Source organism: Mobula hypostoma, chromosome 5 (genome assembly GCF_963921235.1).
Source record: "Mobula hypostoma chromosome 5, sMobHyp1.1, whole genome shotgun sequence".
In the NCBI taxonomy this organism is placed as follows: Eukaryota; Metazoa; Chordata; class Chondrichthyes; order Myliobatiformes; family Myliobatidae; genus Mobula; species Mobula hypostoma.
In genome coordinates, this window is record NC_086101.1 from 12,233,440 (window position 1) to 12,254,329 (window position 20,890).

The following is a 20,890-nucleotide window of genomic DNA, read 5'->3' on the forward strand; positions in this document are numbered from 1 at the left end:
ACTTTCATTCAAATACCTTAAGCTGACGCCCTCTTGTATCAGCCAGTGATTCTATTCCATCCTTCAGTAAAACTTGAGGGATTGAGTTTTGGAGAGAGTTTGAACAGGTTGGAACATTTTTCATTGAAGCGTAGGAGAATGAAAGGTACATAAATCATGATAAACACAAAATGCTCACGATAGGTAGGTGCATTGATAGGTTCAATGCACATGGTCTCTTTTTCAGGGTTGGAGAATCAATAATTGGAGGGCATAGATTTAAGGTAAGAGGGGACAGGTTTGATAGGAACTAGAGAGGCATTTTTTTTACCTGAGGGCGGTTGGTATGTGGAAAGAGCTGGCAGGCGTAGTGGTTGAGTCAGGTACATTAATGTTTAAAGGGTACTTGACAGGTACGTGGAGACACAAGAGATTCTGCAGGTGCTGGAAATCTTGAGCAACACACACAAAATGATGGAGGAACTCAGCAGGTCAGGTGACTATGGAGAGACGTAAACAGTCAACATTTCAGGCTGAGATCGTACATCAGGAGTGATGAAGGGCTTTGGCCCGAAATGTTGACTATTTATTCTCCTCTATAGGTACATGGATAGGAAAGGCTTTGCGGGATATGGGGCAAACAGGACTAGTTTAAAAAACTTTTGTCAACATGGACCAGTTGGCCCAAAGAGCCAGTTTCCATGGTGTATGACTCTAAGATCTTGGCTGATTTAATCATTGACCTCATCTCCATTGCCTTGCCTTGACCCTCACAGACCCCATAAACTCACTGGAGAATTCCAAAGATTCACAGGTCTTTGAGAGAAGAAGTTCCCTTTCCTTGTGCTCACTGCAATCCTAGTCTTACTTGTTACAGGTGGATGGACTACCTTAAACCTTCTTTTGTATTTCAGGTTGGCGGGTGTGTACAGAGCATGTCTCATATTGTCTAGCAAATTAAGGAAGGTAGATTTGCATAGCACCTTACACCATCTGCAGTCATTCTCAATGTTGAATCAGTTGTTTTCCACAAAATTAAATCACTCATAGTGTTGTGACAATGACGATATAATCTCCTGAGGGATGCTAGAAGATAAAGGTGCTGTTTCAATTGGGATGGGGGTTGTGTAGTTGCAGATGAACTAGATCCTGATGGTTTAATGTCGGGTAAAAGCAGCAAAATAAGTCAACTGTACTTCTTTTCATAGATGCTGCCTGACCTGCTAGGTTCCTCCAGTATTCTGTTTGTGTTGCTTGGATTTCCAGCATCTGCAGATTTTCTCTTGATGGTAACTATTAACAAGGTGGCACCTCCTCAGCCCTGTACAGATAAATTAAATTAGTTTATTAATGTCACACGAACATTTTATGGACTCACTTTCAAGGACACTGGAGTCCCTGAAAAACAGTCCTTGAAGATGAGTCCGTAAGATGTCCATGTGACGATAATAAACTAATTTATCTGTACAGGGCTGAGGAGGTTAAAAGTAAATTTATATATATATATATGTGTGTGTGTGTGTGTGTGTGTGTAATTGCACAGTTTGATTCTATTGTATTTCTTTTTCTACTGTGAATGCCTGCAAGAAAATAAATCTCAATGCAGCATATGCCGGCATATATGTCGTGGCTATCCCTCGTGGTCGAGGATGATGGTCTTCGTTCTGAAGAAGTGGCCCACAGAGTGAAGACGCCTGTGCGTGCATTTGTTTAACGTGTACTTGATGTTGCACTCCAAGAAGCACACGATACTTCACAAATCAACCAACTGATTCCAGTGACATGGAAACCACGACGATTGGAGCTGATGGATTTGTTGCAGCCTTCATCCGCCTTCACAGCCGTTGAGTTCGAAGTAACTTCGTCCGCCTGTTCCACCGTTGAGATCTTGGTTGGATTGTTCTTTGTCAGGGACCTCACCCTCGACCTTACCGCCATGGGTGACCCTACCAGGAGCATAGCACCAGACAGCATCGCTCTCGAGATCACAGGACCACACAAGCTTCTCCACCACGACAAGGTGACAATCCACGGAGAAGACTGTCTGTGGCATATATGTACCTTGATAATAAATTTACTTTGAACTTTGAACCTTGCTTTCTCTACAGATTAATTGTTTCTTCCACCCTTGCTTGTGTGTAGTTTTTCATTAATTCTATTATATTTCTTTGTTCTACTGTTATTACAGACATTTACTGCCATTACAGACATTTATACCACACACTGCATCCGCAAAGCAAACAGCATTATGAGGGACCCCACGCACTCCTCATACAAACTCTTCTCCCTCCTGCCATCTGGCAAAAGGCACCAAAGCATTCGGGCTCTCATGACCAGACTATGTAACAGTTTCTTCCCCCAAGCCGTCAGACTCCTCAATACCCAGAGCCTGGACTGACACCAACTTACTGCCCTCTACTGTGCCTGTTGTCTTGTTTATTATTTATTGTAATGCCTGCACTGTTTTGTGCACTGTATGCAGTCCTGAGTAGGTCTGTAGTCTAGTATTCTTTGTGTTGTTTTACATAGTTCAGTGTAGTTTTTGTATTGTCTCATGTCGCACTATGGTCCTGAAAAATGTTGTCTCATTTTTACTGTGTACTGTACCAGCAGTTACGGTCTAAATGACAATAAAAAGTGACTTGACTTGAATAAGAAAATGAACCTCATGATAGTATATAATCACATATATGTACTTAGATAATAAATTTTCTTTGAACTTTTTGAAATTTGAGTGCTGGTAAATAGGATTAGCATAGATAGTCTATGCACACATGGTGGGCAAAGGACCAGTTTCTATGTTACACACATCAAAGTTGCTGGTGAACGCAGCAGGCCAGGCAGCAGCTCTAGGAAGAGGTACAGTTGATGTTTAGGGCCGAGACCCTTCGTCAGGACTAACTTTGCCTGGCCTGCTGCGTTCTCCAGCAACTTTGATGTGTGTTGCTTGAAATTCCAGCATCTGCAGAATTCCTCGTATTTGAGTTTCTATGTTGGATGACTCCATGCCTCTTGAGCAGGAGGGTGTTGGAGCCTGTTTACACTTTTATCGCTGTATAAACGGAGAAAACTGCCCTATACAATAATTAACACTGAGGCCCAAATTCCTTACCTTTCCTTTGGAATGGAGAGATGTTTAGAGCCAGTCCTGATGAAAGGTCTCAGCTTGAAACATCAACTTTCCACAGATACTGATTTTCTCCAGCAGTTTGTATGTGTGACACCGGATTTCCAGCATCTGCAGTATCTCTTGTGTTTTAGATATTTAGAGCTTATATTTATCAGTTTTAGACCACAGAGAAAAAAAAAATACAGTTCCAAAGACCTTAAAATCTCCTTACATTGAACAGTACTTAAATTAATGTCAATCACACATCCTGATTTAAGGATACGACTTTCAAAAAGCAGATATAGTTCATAGATTATTGCCCCATTGTGACCATGAAGTGAAGTATACCACACTCCGCTGAACGTCAGTAAGACCAGGACTTCAGCGAGGGGAAGCTGCAGGAACGCACTTCGAGGAGTCAGCAGTGGAAAGGCTTTCAGTACCTGGGTGCCAACATCTCTGCCCAACATATCGATGCAATCACCAAGAAGGCAGGACAGTAGCTATACTTCATTAGGTGCTTGAAGTGATTTGACATGTCACCAAAGAGCCTGGCGACTTTCTGCAAATGTACCCTGCTGAGGACTTGGACTGGCTGCGTTACAGCATGGTGTGGAGACTCCAGCGCGCAGAACTGTAAGAGGCTTCGGAGGGTTGTAAACTCAGGCCAACTCTATCATGCACACTAGCCTCCTCGCCATCGAGGACACCTTCGAAAGGGATGCCTCCACAAATGCAGCATCTATCGTGAAGGGCCACCTCCATGCAGGACATGCCCTCTTTTCATTACTACCATCGAGAGGAGGTACAGGAGACTGAAGACCCACACTCAGTGTCTTAGGAACAGCTTCTACCTCTCCACCATCAGATTTCTGAACGGTTCATGAACCCCTGAACACTACCTCACTAATTTTCTCTCTTTTTGCACTATTTATTTATGTTCGTATTTCTTATTGTAACCTATAGTAATCTTTAATGTACAGCTGCCGCAAAACAACACACTTAGTCATAGTCATAGTCATACTTTATTGATCCCGGGGGAAACTGGCTTTCATTACAGTTGCACCATAAATAATAAATAGCAATAAAACCATAAATAGTTAAATAGTAATATGTAAATTATGCCAGGAAATAAGTCCAGGACCAGCCTATCGGCTCAGGATGTCTGACCCTCCAAGGGAGGAGTTGTAAAGTTTGATGGCCACAGGCAGGAATGACTTCCTGTGACGCTCAGTGATGCATCTCGGAGGAATGAGTCTCTGGCTGAATGTACTCCTGTGCCCACCCAGTACATTATGTAGTGGATGGGAGACATTGTCCAAGATGGCATGCAACTTGGACAGCATCCTCTTTTCAGACACCACCGTCAGAGAGTCCAGTTCCATCCCCACAACATCACAACATTTCACAACATGGCAGTGATAATAAACGTGATTCTGATGTATATATGGAAAATAAAATCCTCAAACATCAAAAACCCAAGCGGTAATTTCAGTCTCCCTTTTGTAAAGCCCTTACAAGTTTAATCATAGTTTATTATAGGGATTGAAAGTCGATGTGCTTTGCTTGAGTTTCTTTTTAATGATTAAAAATGTAAATTTTAGCAAACGAAAAGCAAAAAGTGGCACCAAAACCAAAGGTTCCAGCCCTGGAGATATCCAGCTGTTAAAGTATCCATCCTAATTGCTAAAAAAAAACAAAACACAAGAGATTCTGAAGATAATAGAAACCTTGAGCGACACACACAAAGTGTTAGAGGAACTCAGCAGGTTAGCCAGCATCTATGGACATGAATAGAGAGTCAACGTTTCAGGCTGAGACCCTTTGTCAGGACTGGAAAGGAAGGGGGCAGAAGCCAGAATGAGAAGGTGGGGGGGGGGAGGAGTCCAAACTGGCAGGTGACAGGTGAGACCAGGTGAAGAGAATGCTGAGTGGGTGGGAGAGGACAATGAAGTGAGAAGCTGGGAGGCGATAGATAGAAGAGGTGAACGGCTGTAGAAGACGGAATCTGATAGGAGAGGACAGTGGACCATGGGAGAAAGGGAAGGATGAGTGGCACCAGAGGGAGGTGACGGGCAGTGAGGAAAAGATAAAGGATAAGAGGGCAATCGGAACAGTGAATGGAAAATGAGAGAAGGGGGGAGGTGGGAGTAATTACGGGAAGGTAAAATCGATTCACGCCATCAGGTTACCTAGACAGAGTGTGAGGTGTTGCTCTCCACCCTGAGTTTGAGGAGGTCATGAGTTATCATGGACAGACATGTCGGAATGGAATTGGTTAACGGAATTGAAATGGGTAGCCCTCAGGAAATCCGACTTTTCATCATGGATAGAGAGGAGGTGCTCGAGAAAGCAGCCCTCCAATCTGGGTCGTGTCTTGCCGATGCAGAGGAGGCCACACTGGGATCACCGACCTTTTGCAGCGGATGGAGCTGAGTTCTTTCAGCAGTGTGTGCGTGTTGCTCAAGATTTCCAGCATCCGTGGAATCTCTTGTGTTTATGATTTAAATGCTCATTGCTGGTTGTAATTTGCTGAGTTCAAGCCAGCTTCTTTGCTCTCTTTACAATGCTCTGTCATGACAACAGATTTCCAGGAGTTAGAGAAAATGGCTCAGAGGTCAGGGTCATAGAAAATACAGCTCTTCAGCTGACTGAGTTGCCCACCTAAGTTAGTCCCACTTTTTGGCCTGAATGCCTCCAAACCTATCCTACGTCCAAGTGTCTTTTAAATATTGTTACTACATCTGCTGGATGGTAGGGTGGAGATACCAAATGAGGTGTAAGGTGCTCCTTCCCTCTGCTAGCCTGCAATTCACCTTTGGGCAAGGTGTAGCACCTGCTTTGCCCCCACCTCCCCTGATCAGGATCACGTGAAGCCATGCGATCTGGTGGTCCATGGCCATATGAGCAGGCGGTGCAGATCACAAGTCATGGTTTTGCGACCACTGACACCAGGCAGACAATCTCTGAAGAGTACTGATAAAGGCTGGGGTCACCTGATTTGTAAAGGCACTGCCCAGAGGAGGGCAATGACAAACCACTTCTGTAGAAAAATTTGCCAAGAAGAATATTGGTTACGGAGGCCATGATCGCCCACGCCATACGACGTGATACATAATGATGTTGATGACTACACCTGCCTCAAATACTTTCTTTGGCACTTCAGTCTGCTGCACTAAGGGTGAAGAGGATGCCTGTCTGCTTCCTTTAGAACCTTCCCCCTCTCACCTTAAACCTACGCCCTCTGTGTCTTTGGTTCCCTCTCCCACAGAAGAAAAATTCTTTGGCCTGAGGGTGGCGAATATGTGGAATTCATTGCCGCAGGTGGCAGTGGAAGGTAATTCATCAAGTATGTTTAAAGCAGAAATTTATAGGCTCCTGATTAGTATGGGTGTCAAAGGTCACAGAGAGAAGGCAGGATAATGGATTTGAGAGGATAAATAAATCAGCCATGATGGAGTGGTGCAGCAGACTTGAGGGGCTGAGTCACCTGATTCTGCTCCTGTCTTATAGTTTATGGGAAAAAGACTGTGAACGTTAAACTTATCTGTACCCCTCATACCTTAATGAGAGCTACCACAAAGCTACCTGCATCATCTTCTCAGACTACCCACCCCTCTGCTCACCTCCCATCATTACTGGTCTCATTAGATAAGAATATTAACTACACTTTAATGCTATGTCTTTCTCTGCAAAGAGGTTTCCCATAACATGACTTTGAATGGTTTCATTGCAGAGTGGGATGTAGAGAGTTTTGAAGAAGGAAGACTATAAGACTACAAGACATAGGAACAGAATTAGGCCATTTGGCCCATTGAGTCTGCTCCACCACTTGATCATGGCTGATTTAATCTCCCTCTCAACTCCATTCTCTTGCCTTCTTCTCTTAACATTTTATGTACTTTCTAAGCAAGAACCTATCAACCTCCACTTTAAACATACCCAATGATTTGGCTCGCACAGCTGTCTGTAGCAAGAAATTCCACAAATTCACCTCTTTCTGGCTAAAGTAATTCCTTCTCATCTCTGTTCTAAAAGGATCTCCTTCTGTTTTAAAGCTGTACCCCCCCCACCCCCCGGTTCTAGATTCTCCCACTATTGTAAACATCCTCTCCACGTCCACTCTGCCCAGGCATTTCAGTATTTGGTAGGTTTCAGTTATATCGCCCTCATTCTTCTAAACTCCAATGAGTACAGGCCCAGAACCTTCAAATGTTTGATGGGTTGATATTTAACCCTTTCACTCCCAGGGTCATTCTTGTGAACCTCCTCTGGATCCGCTCCAGTGCTAGCACATCTTTTCTTAGATAAGTGGCGCAAAACTGTTCACAATACGTCAAGTGCAGGCTGACCAATGCCTCGTAAAATTTCAGCATTAAATGCTTGTTTTTATGTTTTAGTCCTCTGGAAATGAATGCTAACATTGCATTTGCTTTCTTTATTACCCTCCAAACTTGCAACTCAACCTTTCGGGAATCTGCGGTAGGACTCCCACCAGGAAGAGAACTGACGGGCCAAATAATCTCCCATACCCTCTCCAAAGTCAAAGTCAAGGTGAAGTTTATCGTCAAATGCACAAGTACCTGTGTGAACAGGTGCAAATAAAAACTCACCTGTAGCAGTACCACAGGCACGTGGCATTCACAAGGAAAACATAAACTGAACACTGTTTTTTGCAAGAAAGAACACTAATAGAACAAAAGAAAACATTTTTTGTGCAACGTGATCAAAGTGGTCATAGAATCAGAATCAGAATCAGGTTTATTATCACTGATGCATATCATGACATTTGTTGTTTTGCAGCAGCAGTACAGAGCAATACAAAAACAATTACTATACAAATAGTGCAGAAGGGTGAGGAAGTGTTCACAGGTTCATGGACTGTCGGAAATCTGATGGCAGAGGGGAAGAAGCTGTTCCTAAAATGTTGAGTGTGGGTTTTCAATCTCCTGTACTTCCTCCCTGATGGCCGTAAGAAACTCTGGTAGTGATTTTTCTCTCTTTTTTCCACTATTTATTTATTCTTTATATTTCTTACCTCATCGTAATCTTTTTGTCTTGCATCGTACTTACTTTACTTTATACTTTATTGTCGCCAAACAATTGATACTAGAGCGTACAATCATCACAGCGATATTTGATTCTGCGCTTTGTGCTCCCTGGAGTACTAATCAATAGTAAATATTAAAAATTTAAATTATAAATCATAAATAGAAAATAGAAAGGGGAAAGTAAGGTAGTGCAAAAAAACCGAGAGGCAGGTCCGGATATTTGGAGGGTACGGCCCAGATCCGGGTCAGGATCAGTTCAGCAGTCTTATCACAGTTGGAAAGAAGTTGTTCCCAAATCCGGCCGTACGAGTCTTCAAGCTCCTGAGCCTTCTCCCAGAGGGAAGAGGGACAAAAAGTCTTTTGGCTGGGTGGGTGGTGTCCTTGATTATCCTGGCAGCACTGCTCCGACAGCATGCGGTGTAAAGTGATGCAGAACAACTTATGTCACATCATGGGTCTGTGATGATAATTCTGATCCTGATTAGGATAGTGTCAGTTGGTTCAAGAGCTGAACGGTTGAAGGGAAGTAGCGATTCTTGAACCTGGTGGTGTCGGACCTCAGGCTTCTGTACCTCTGACCCGATGGCACGGCCTGGACTGTGGAGACAGAAATTGTCTGCTTGAGTCAGCGTATTCTGTAGACACTCCCGATGGTGGAGACTCGCAGGGGTTCCACCTGTCGTCCACGGACCCCTCGGTTAATGGTAAGGGTGCACGGCTGAAGAGAGGTTGGGAGCCCCTGGTGGAGAAGGATGTGCCAGTGGCAGAGAGTCCATTTCTCTCTGCAGCTCTCAAGTCTGAAGTGAAGGGATATCAGAATCAGTATTAGCTTCAATATCACCGGGATCTGTCATGAAATGTGCTAACTTTGTGGCAGCTGTACAATGCAATATGTAATATAGAGACACTGAATTACAGTAAGTATATACACGTATATATAATAGTTAAATTAAAATAATCAGTGAGGCGGTGTTCACGGGTTCAATGTCCATTTAGAAATCAGATGGCAGAGGGGAGGAAGCTGTTCCTGAATCATTGAGTGCGTGCTCTCAGACTCCTGTATCTCCTTCCTGACGGCAACAATGAGAAGAGGGCATGTTCTGGGTGTTAGGGGCCCTTAATGACGGACGCTGCCTTCCTGCGCCATGCGCACCTTGAAGGTGTCTTGGATACCATGGAGGCTACTGCCCACGATGGAGCTGACTAATTTTTATAATTTTCTGCAGCATACTTCAATCCTGTGCAGTAGCCCCCCTGCGCCTCCCCCCCCATTACCAGACGGTGAGGCAGCCAGTCAGAATGTTCTGCACGGAACATTTGAGGAAGTTTTCGAGCATTTTAGGCGACAAACCAAACCTCCTCAAACTCCTAGTGAAAGATAGCCTATTCCGGAAATCATTGACAAATTAACAGGGTCATTCAGTATACCTGGCTTCAAGTCTGATAACTGGGATTTATCTGCCTGTAATATATCTCTGTACTGGTTTTATCAACACTGTTATCACTGGACACAATACCAGGCTGCACAGAGAGGCTCCTGTGATTTAATTTCTAGTATAACATGCTTATGAAAGTCTACTGAAAGAGATTGCTGTCCGTCCAGTCCGTTTCTCCCTGAATGGTGCTGAGTCATACTCTGCAAAGGGACTGCAATTCGTAGATTATGTGCCTGTTCCCATGAGTCACCATTCATTCTTCCTGCTGAGTCAACAGAGGAAAGGCTCCCTCTCAGATTTACATAGAACAGTTAACGAGGCCCTTCGGCCCACAATGTCGATATCAAACACAATGCTGAAATAAACTACACAAACACGAGGAAATCTGCAGATGCTGGAATTTCAAGCAACACACATAAACGTTGCTGGTGAACGCAGCAGGCCAGGCATCTCTAGGAAGAGGTACAGTCGACGTTTCGGGCAGGATCTCCTAGCGGCCGCACATTTTAATTCCACATCCCATTCCCATTCTGACATGTCTATCCACGGCCTCCTCTACTGTAAAGATGAAGCCACACTCAAGTTGGAGGAACAACACCTTATATTCCATCTGGGTAGCTTCCAACCTGATGGCATGAACATTGACTTCTCTAACTTCTGTTAATGCCCCACCTCCCCCTTGTACCCCATCCGTTATTTATTTATATACACACATTCTTTTTCTCTCTCTCCTTTTTCTCCCTCTGTCCCCCTCACTATACTCCTTGCCCATCCTCTGGATTTTTCCCCCCTCCCCCTTTTCTTTCTCCCCAGACCTCCTGTCCCATGATCCTCTCGTATCCCTTTTGCCAATCACCTGTCCAGCTCTTGGCTCCATCCCTCCCCCTCCTGTCTTCTCCTATCATTTTGGATCTCCCCCTCCCCCTCCCACTTTCAAATCTCTTACTCACTCTTCCTTCAGTTAGTCCTGACGAAGGGTCTCGGCCTGAAACGTCGACTGTACCTCTTCCTAGAGATGCTGCCTGGCCTGCTGCGTTCACCAGCAACTTTGATGTGCGTTGCTGAAGTAAACTAACTCTCTTCTGCCTGAAAGTGATCCATATCCCTCAATTCCCTCTGAGCTTCGTGGCGATTTGCCCCACTGAGACCAAGGCCTGAGTCGCTCCGGGCTGCTCCAGGGATTCGCATCTCAGGACTCAGTTTGGTTCGGAATGCTGTTGCTCACTTCCATCGTTTGCGTGATTTGTCTCTTTTCTCTGTTTCTCTGTTACTCATACATCCTATGGTAATAAATATACTTTAAGACTTTTCAACATTCATGTGTCTATCTGATAGTGTCTTAAATGCCACTATCATATCCGTTTTCACCACTACCCCTGGCAACCCGTTACCAACCTGTGTAAAAATCTTACCCTGCACATCTACTTCAACCGTTCCCCCTCTCACCTGAAGAGCCACTAACTTCTCCCCTTGGCTGCAATGGCCAATGTAAAGGGTCATAATGTGATTACTGGAAAATATAATGTGGAGGATGTCAGCAGCTTGCTTTTAACACGGAGCACCCTGGCAGGGGTGGTGGTAGAGGCAGATAGGCACATGGATGATGGAAAAATGGAGGGCAATGTGGGAGGGAATGGTTCGATTGGTCTTTCTCACTCTCACACACACACCACACACACACAATGCCTCCTATGCTTGCTCTGACTGTCACAACATGGAGGAACCATCACGACCTCCCACAGCGCCCGGTGATCCTGTGGTTTCAGTCCCTGAGGCTGACAGACGAGCATCCTTCAGGAGGGTGAAACCACTGAGAATGGGTACCTGGAGCTGTGCTGATCAACTGGCCAGAGAGTTCACTGAGATCTTTAACCTCTCGCTTCGGCAGTCTGAGGTACCCACCTGTTTCATGCAGGCTTGACTCACACCAGTGCCTAAAAAGAATGTGGTACCTGCCTCGGTAAATATTGTCCAGTAGCACTTACATCCACTGTGATGAAGTGTTTTGAGAGGTTGCTGACGAAACATATGAACTCTTGCCTCAGAAGAGACATAATCAGCTCCAATTTGCCTACCATGACAACAGGTCCACAGCACATGCCACTTCATTGGCTTTTCACTCAACACTGGAACATCTGGACAGCAAAGATCCATACACCAGGATGCTCTTTATCAATTACAATTTGTCAAATCTAATCAATAATCTTAAAGTCCTAAGCCTCAATACCTGTTTGAGTAATGCATCCTCAATTTCCTCACTTGAAGACCCCAGTTACTATAGATTGCCATCAACATCTCCTCCACAGTCACTATCAGCACAGGTACATGACAAGGCTGTGTGCTTAGCCCCCTGCTCTATTCGCTTTACACCTACGACTGTGAGGCAGAGCACAGCTCTAATGCCATATTCAAGTTTGTTGACAATATTACTATTGCAGCCTAAATCAAAGGTGGTGATGAATCAGGATATAGGAGGGAGATTGAAAATCCAGCTGAGTGATGCCATAACAACAACCTCTCACTCAGTGTCAGCAAGACCAAGGAGCTGATTACTGACCCCAGGAGGAGGAAACCAGAGGTCCATGAGCCTGTCCTCATCGGAGGATCAGGATTGGAGAGTGGTCAGCTATTTTAAATTCTTCAATGTCATCACTTCAGAGGATCTGTCCTGGGTGCAGCACTTAAGTGCAATTATGAAGAAGGCACGGCAATGCCTCTTCTTCCTCAGGAGTTGCAAAGATTTGGCATAACATCTAAAACTTTGACAAACCTTTATAGATGCGCTGTGGAGAGAATACTGACTGGCTGCATCACAGACAGGTAAGGAAACACCAATGTCCTTGAATGGAAAATCCTACAAAAGTAGTGGCTCTGGCCCAGTTCATCACAGGTAAAGACCTCCACACCATTGAGCGTATTGCAGGAAAGCAGCATCCATCATCAGGGACCCTCACCACCCAGGTTATGTTCTCTCCTTGCTCCTGCCATCAGGAAGAATGTACAGGACTCCCACTACCAGGTTCAGGAACAGTTGTTGTTGTTGTTCAGTGCCATCGAGTGATTGCTAACTCCTGATGATCCTATGCCCAAATGAATTTTGATCCTCCTAAAGGTGGCTCATTGTAGATGACGTTGCATTCCCATTGCAGTCCTTATTGTGTCCATCTATCTGACTGGTGGCCTTCCTCTCTTCCATTGTCCTTCCCTCTTGCCGACCATGATATCCTTTCCCAGGGAGCCGTTTCTTCGCACGAGGTGCCCAAAGTACAATAGGCGGAGTCTTGTCATTTGAGGCTCTGGAGAGAGACTTGTTTTGATCTTGTAGAGGAGTGATTCGTTTCTTCTGTGAGAGGTCCATGAGATGCGTAGTATTTTTCTCCAGCACCACAGTGCCTTCTTCTTTACCGTCCAACTATTGCATCTATATAATGTCGTTGAGAACACCATCGTCTGCACAAGTCGAATCTTTGTATGTAGAGTTGGACTCCTGTTCCTGAGGATCTTCTCTAAATCCTTCATGGCTGCTCTGCCAAGGGTGATTCTTCGTTGGTTTTCTTGACTGCTTACCACTTTGATGTTTATCATTGATCCAAGTTAGTTGACACTGTCAACCACTTCAATTTCCTCTCCATTGAGATTGAAATTGATTGTGCTGCCTGTAGTCATAATCTTAGTCTTCTTCAGTAACGGCGCAGACCCATCTTGAGGCTACGTTCCTTGAAGTTGGTTAGCAGCTGCTTCAGGTCTTCTTCACTTTCAGCCAGTATTGTCGTGTCATCAGTATAACGAAGGTTATTGGTGACTCTGCCACCAATGCTCACCCCTCGACCCTCGTATACTCCTGCTTCTCTGTAGATTTGTTCAGTGTACAAATTAAACAGGCAGGGGGAGAGAATCCAGCCTTGTCGTACCCCTTTACAGAAGCTGAACCATTCTGTTCCTCCTTGTTCCATTCAAACTGCTGCTTCTTGATTGATATCAAGATTGTGCAAAAAGACGATCAAATATTCTGGTACAGTCGTGTCTAAATATGATCCATAGTTTGTCATGATTGACGTGGGTGAATGCCTTGCTGTAGTCAATAAAGCACGTACAGATGTTGTTCTGGTATTCCTTTGCTTCCTCGAGAATCCATCTCACATCTGCAAAGCACATAAGGGAACGCAGCAGGCCAGGCAGCGTCTCTAGGAAGAGGTACAGTCGATGTTTCAGGCCGAGACCCTTCGTCAGGACTAACTGAAGGAAGAGCTAGTAAGAGATTTGAAAGTGGGAGGGGGAGGGGGAGATCCAAAATGATAGGAGGGGGAGGGATGGAGCCAAGAGCTGGACAGTTGATCGGCAAAAGGGATATGAGAGGATCATGGGACGGGAGGCCTAGGGAGAAAGAAGGGGGGAGGGGGGAATTCTATGTTCATGCCATCAGGTTGGAGGCTACCCAGACGGAATATAAGGTGCTGTCCCTCCAACCTGAGAGTGGCTTCATCTTTACAGTAGAGGAGGCCGTGGATAGACATATCAGAATGGGATTGGGACGTGGAATTAGAATGTGTTGCCACTGGGAGATACTGCTTTCTCTGGCGGAAAGTGGGTCCTCCCACTTTCAAATCTCTTACTCTCTCTTCTTTCAGTTAGTCCTGACGAAGGGTCTCGGCCCGAAACGTCGACTGTACCTCTTCCTAGAGATGCTGCCTGGCCTGCTGCGTTCCCCAGCAATTTTTATGTGTGTTGCTTGAAATTCCAGCATCTGCAGATTTCCTCGTGTTCACATCTGCAAAGACGTCTCTTGTTCCCCTTCCTTTCCTGAAAACTGCTTGCACTTTGGGAAGCTCCCGTTCTAAAGAAGGTTGAAGTATTTTCTGAATGATCTTTAGTTAAGATCTTTCAGAAACAGTTACTAGCCCTCAAACATCCGGCTCTTGAATCAGTGAATAAAACTTGATTTGACTTCACTGAAATGATCCCATAACCTATGGACTCATGTTCATGGACATTGCATGTTCTTGATATTTATTTTTTAGTTATATATTATCAGTATTTATGCTTATATTTGCACAGTTTATTGTCTTTTGTACGTTGCTTGCCCACCAGCTGGTGTGCCTTTTGCCCGATGCAGGCACCCTAGGCCTGAGTAGGCGTAGTAGTGGTGTGTCTTTCATTGATTCTATTGTGGTTATTGGAGTTATTGAGAATGCCCACAAGAAAATGAATCACAGTGTTGTATATGGTGACATACAGTATATGCACTTTGATGATAAATTTACTTTGAGCTTTGAACACACATACATTTACACATACTTTGAGTCTCTCTCACACACTTGCACACATACACATACACACAAGCATGTGCACAGGTATTTTGGATCCACAGTGAACTCAGGGACGCCTTTGTTGTGGAGGAATGCAAGAAGTTAAGCTCTTGGGATGCTGATTTTCTCAAAGCTCAGCTGAAAGTGCCCTTGGCAAGTCCGCCATTGTCATGCAGGTTTCAAGTCCCAGGATGCGTGACAGAGGAGTGATTGGCAGCTCTTGATGTTGTTGCTCAGATAAGCCTATGAACACCTTCAAAGAGACAATGGGGCTCAGCTCCTGATTAAACAGCGAACCTTTCCCTTCTCCCCTACGGAGAACAGTAATTAACAAGCCCAGAGACAAAAGGAGGCACTTGAACTCACCCCTCCCAACCTTCTCTCGTCTTCACTTTGTTTCCTCTTGCAGATCCGAACCCTTTCATTATTACAAGGCCATTGACAACAAAAGGTTAAGAGAACTTTTCTGTTTGCCTGTAGCAGTATTCCTCTGCCGCTGCCTGCTTTCTGTGCAGCAGGTTACGAGAAGGATTACAGCGACACGTTCACAGTGTGAGCCACGGGAAGCTTGTGTGGCATAGACAATGCAAAGAAAGTTCCAATAAAGTTCCGAAGTACTTAGAAATCACACCAACAGTTTTATTTTCTATCTTTAGCAACCGCGACACCATCAGTTAATCGGCAGAATGGACTACAAGTGATTCTGCAGATGCTGGAAATCTTGAGCAGGGCACCACACACCCCTCCCCCCTCACCACCCCCATCTCTTCTATCACCTGCCAGTTCCTCCCCCCTCACCACCCCCGTCTCTTCTATCACCTGCCAGTTTGTACTCCACCCCGACCTTCTTGTTCTGGTTCCTCCCCCGCCCCCCTTTTTTTTCTAGTCCTGATGAACGGTCTCGGCCTGAAGCGTCGACTGTTTATACTCCACAAATAATGCCGGACCTGCTCAGTTCCTCCAGCATTTTGTTTGTGTGTGTGAAACACATCAGAGAAACCAGCCTGCTCTCTGTGGACTCGTTCTGCTCGCGGTTTCGGAAGCAGCTAACATACTGAAAGACGCCACCCATCCCGGACATGCTCCCCTCACAGCGGCTTGGGCGGAAGATGCGAAAACACGAGAGAGCGTACCAACAGGCTTAAGGGCAGCACCTACCCCGCTAAAACGCACACACAAAATACAGGAGGAACTCCGCAGGTCAGGCAGCATCCACGGAAATGTTCGAACAGTCGACGTTTCCGGCCGAGACCACTTTTCGGGACTCGGGATTCCATCCCGCGGTCATCCGACTCTTTAAGAGACTTCTTGTACGTAAAGATGGACTCTTGGCCTCACAATCTATCTCGTTATGATCTGGCACTTTATCGTTTACCTATACTTCATTCTTCCAGTATCTTGTACACTTTATTCTGCATTGTTATTTTTTTACCTATTCCTAGCGCAATGCACTGTGTATTTGATCTGTATGAACAAGACAAGACAAGCTTGACGCTGGTATTATATCTTGATGCACGTAGCAATAACCAATTCCGTTTTCAAACTGCCAAAGGAACTCAGCAGGCCAGGCAGCACCTATGGAGGGAAATACTGAAACGCCAGCTGTTTATTCCCCTCCATGGATGCTGGCAGACCTGCCGAGTTCCTCCAGCATTTTGTGTGTTAATCTGTATAGACCAAGCCAGTTGGATTATAAAATCTCGCTGAAGGAAACCTTTCTGCCCATCACATCTGAGCAAGCCCACTGGAGAGACGACGAGATGGCAGATCCTGGAATCAGGAGCAACAAACAATTTGCTGGAGGAACTCAGTGGCTTGAGCAGCAACTGTAGAAGGAAATGGACTGTTGACATGTTGAGTTGAGACCCTTCATCTGGACTGAAAGGCAGAGGGGAGATGGCTGGTATATTACAGCCCTCTGTTCCCTCCACTACCAGTCTCTGTCACTGCTCCTACTCTTCCCCCACCTCTCACCTGGTTCCGCCCACTCCCCTCTCCTCTCTAAACCTACCCCCTCTATATTTCAGTCCAAACGAAGGGTTTTGACCCTAAACATCAGCTGTACTTTTCCTTTTATAGATGCTGTTGCATAAGACCATAGATATAGGAGCAGAATCAGGTCATTTGGCCCATGATTCTTGCTCTGCCATTCAATCATGGCTGATCTAATTTTCCTCTCAGTCCCAACTCCTGCCTTCTCCCCATATCTCTTCATGCCCTGATCAATCAAGAATCTTATCAAACTCTGCCTTAAGTATACATAAAGGCTTGGCCTCTACAGCTGTCTGTGGCAAAGAATTCCATAGTTTCATCACTCTTTGGCTAAAGAAATTCCTCCTCATCTCCATTCTAAAAGGATGCCCCTCTATTCTGAGGCTGTGTCCTCTGGTCGTAAACTCTCCCACTATAGGAAACATCTTCTCCGCATCCACTTTATCAAGGCCTTTCACCATTCAATAGGTTTCAATGAGCTCATCTCTCATTTTCTGCATTCTAGTGAATACAAGCCCAGAGCCATCAAACGCTCTTCATATGACAAGCTGTCCAATCCTGGAATCATTTTTGTGAACCTCCTTTGAACCCACACTAGTTTCAGCACGTCCTTTTTAAATAGGGGCCGAAACCTACTCACAAAACTCTGAGTGAGGCCTCACCACTTCTTTATAAAGACTCAACATGACACCTCGCTTTTATATCCTAGTCCTCTTGAAATTAATGCTAACATTGCATTTGGCTTCCTCACCATCGACTCAACCTGAAAATTAACCTTTAGGGAATCCTGCACAAGGACTCCCAAATCCCTTTGCTCCTCAGTTTTTTTTTATTTTCGCTCCATTTAGAAAATAGTCAACCCTTTTATTTCTTCTACCAAAGTGCATGACCATACATTTCCCAACATTGTATTCCATCAGCCATTTCTTTGCCCACTCTCCTGATCTGTCTAAGAATTCCTTCTCCTACTTCCTCAAAACTACCTGCCCCTTCACCTGCCTTCATATTGCCTGCTATCAATTCCATCATCCAAATCACTGATGAAAAACTAAAAAGTATTGGTCCTAATACAGACCCCTGTGGAACACCACTAGTCACCGCAGCCCACCAGAAAAGGCTCCCTTTATTCCCACTCTTTGCCTCCTGCCAAGCAACCACTGCTTTATCCATGCTAGAATCTTTCCTGTAATACCACAATAAGCACCTTGTCAAAGGCCTTCTGAAAATCCAAGCACACATCAACCGATTCTCCTTTGTCTATCCTGCTTGTTATTTCTTCAAAGAATTCCAAGAGATTTGTCAGGCAATGTTTTCTCTTGAGGAAACCATGCTGACTATGGTCTATTTTATCACATACCTCCAAGTATCCTGAGAGCTCATCCTTAATAATTGGCTCCAACCACTGAGGTCAGACTAACAGGCTTTTAGTTTCCTTTCTTCTGCCTCTCTCCCTTCTTGAGCAGTGGAGTGACATTTGCAATTTTCCAGTCTTCCAGAACCATTGCAACATCTAGTGATTCTTGAAAGATCATTACTAATGCCTCCACGATTTCCTCAGCCACCGATTTCAGAACTGTGGGATGTATACCATCTGGTCCAGGTGATTTATCTACCTTCAGACCTTTCAGTTTCCCAAGAACCTTCAGTCTAGTTATGGTAACTTGACACACTTCGTGACCCCTGACACCTGGAATTTTCACTATAGAGTCTTCCACAGTGAATACTGAAGCAAAATACTTACTCAGTTCACCCGCCATTTCATTTTCCCCCATTACTACCTCTCCAGCATCATCTTCTAGTGGACTGATATCCATGCTCACCTCTTTTTTACACTTAATGTATCTGAAAAAAACTTTTGGTATCCTCTTTAATATTATTGGCTAGCTTACATTCGTGTTCCTTTACCTTCTTAATAACTTTTTGTTGGGTTCCTCCAGCATCTTGTGTGTTACCTTGGAAGAAGCTGTTCAATTTCAACATGACCTTGCATATTTCTCCTTCTCGAACTGTATATTCAATACTTCAGCATTGTTTAAGGATTCAAGGTTCACGTCACAAGTGTAACGGAGAATGAAATAACTGTTACTCTGGATCCAATGCAGCAAAAAACACACAATATGGAGCACAATAATAAAAAATATATAAAATCGTAACAACACACATCAAAGTTGCTGGTGAACACAGCAGGCCAGGCAGCATCTCTAGGAAGAGGTACAGTCGACGTTTCGGGCCGAGACCCTTCGTCAGATAGCTTATATACTCAGATTCATGGTATGCCCATAAAATGACAGGAGTGTCTGTCTGTAAGATGACAGGTAATAGTAACGTAGTAGTAGTTGGGGGTGTGGAGGGCTGGGTATGAAACTTTGACTGTTTACTCTTTTCCATAGATGCTGCCTATCCTGCTGAGTTCCTCCGACATTGTGTGTATATTGCATTATTCTGTGAAGTATGTGGTGGGCATAACTGTGGGGAACATGTGAGAATGTGGTGAGAGAGGGGAACATACAGAGTAATGGGGCTGATGGGAGGTGTTAGGGTCCTGAGTGGCCAATCAAACCAGCAACAGCATAACTCAATGGGCTGAGTGGCCTCCTGTTTCAGGTAGTGATATGACACTATAGCCAGAAACAGGTTCTTGACACCATTTAGTCTGCGCCAGCCTGTTCTGCCTGGCTCCATCTGCCTGCACCCAGGCCACAGCCCTGCAAACCTGTCTCATAGAACATAGAACAGAGAAATCTACAGCACATTTGGCCCAGAATGTTGTGCTGACCATGTAACCTACTCTAGAAACTGCATAGCCCTCTATTTTTCTAAGCTCCATGTACCTATCTCAGAATCTCATAAGAGATTCTATCGTATCCGCCTCCACCACTGTTGCTGGCAGTGAATTCCATGCACTCACCACTCTCTGTGTGGAAAAACTTACTCCTGAAATCCCCTCTGTACCTATTTCCAAGCACCTTAAAACAATGCACCCTTGTGTTAGCCATTTCACTGGGAAAAAGCCTCTGGCTATCCACATGATCAATGCTTCTCATCATTTAATACACCTCGATCAGGTCACCATCATCTCTCATCCTCCATCATTCCAAGGAGAAAAGTCCAAGTTCACTCAACCTATTCTCATAAGGCATGCTCTCCAATCCAGGCAAAATTGTCTTATATCTCCTCTGCATACTTTCTATAGTATCCACATCCTTCCTGTAGTGAGGTGACCAGAACTGAACACAGTACTCCAAGTGGGGTCTTATATAGCTGTAATTACCTCATGACTCTTGAACTCAATCCCACAGTTGATGAATGGCAACACACCATACGCCTTGTTAACAACACTGTCAACCTGTGCTGCAGCTTTGAGTGTCCTATGGAAATGCACCCCAAGATTTCTCAGATCCTTCACACTGCCAAGAGTCTAACCTTTAATACTATATTCTGCCTTCAAATTTGACCTTCCAAAATGAACCACCTCACATTTATCTGGGTTGTACTCCATCTGCCACTTCTCAGCCCAGTTCTGCATCCTATCAATGTCCTGCTGTAACCGCTGACAGCCCTCCACACTACCCACAACACCCCCAATCTTTGTGTCATCAGCAAACTTACTAACTCACCCTTCTACTTCTTCATTCAGGTCATTTATACAAATTACAAAGAGGAGGGGCCCAGAACAGATCCTTGCTGAACACCATTGGTCACTGACCTCCATGCAGAATATGAACCATCTACAACCACTCTTTGCCTTCTGTGGTCAAGCCAATTCTGGATCCACAAAGCAATGTCCCCTTGGAACCCATGCCTCCTTACTTTCTCAATAAGCCTTGCATGGGGAACCTTATCAAATGCCTAACTGATATCCATATACACTACATCTACTGCTCTAACTCCATCAATATGCCTCATTCCTATACCTATCCCAACTTCTCCTAAATGTTACACTTCTCCGTGGATTGTCACCTTGTCGTGGTGGAGAAGCTTGTGTGGTCCTGTGATCCTGGGAGCAATGCTGTCTGG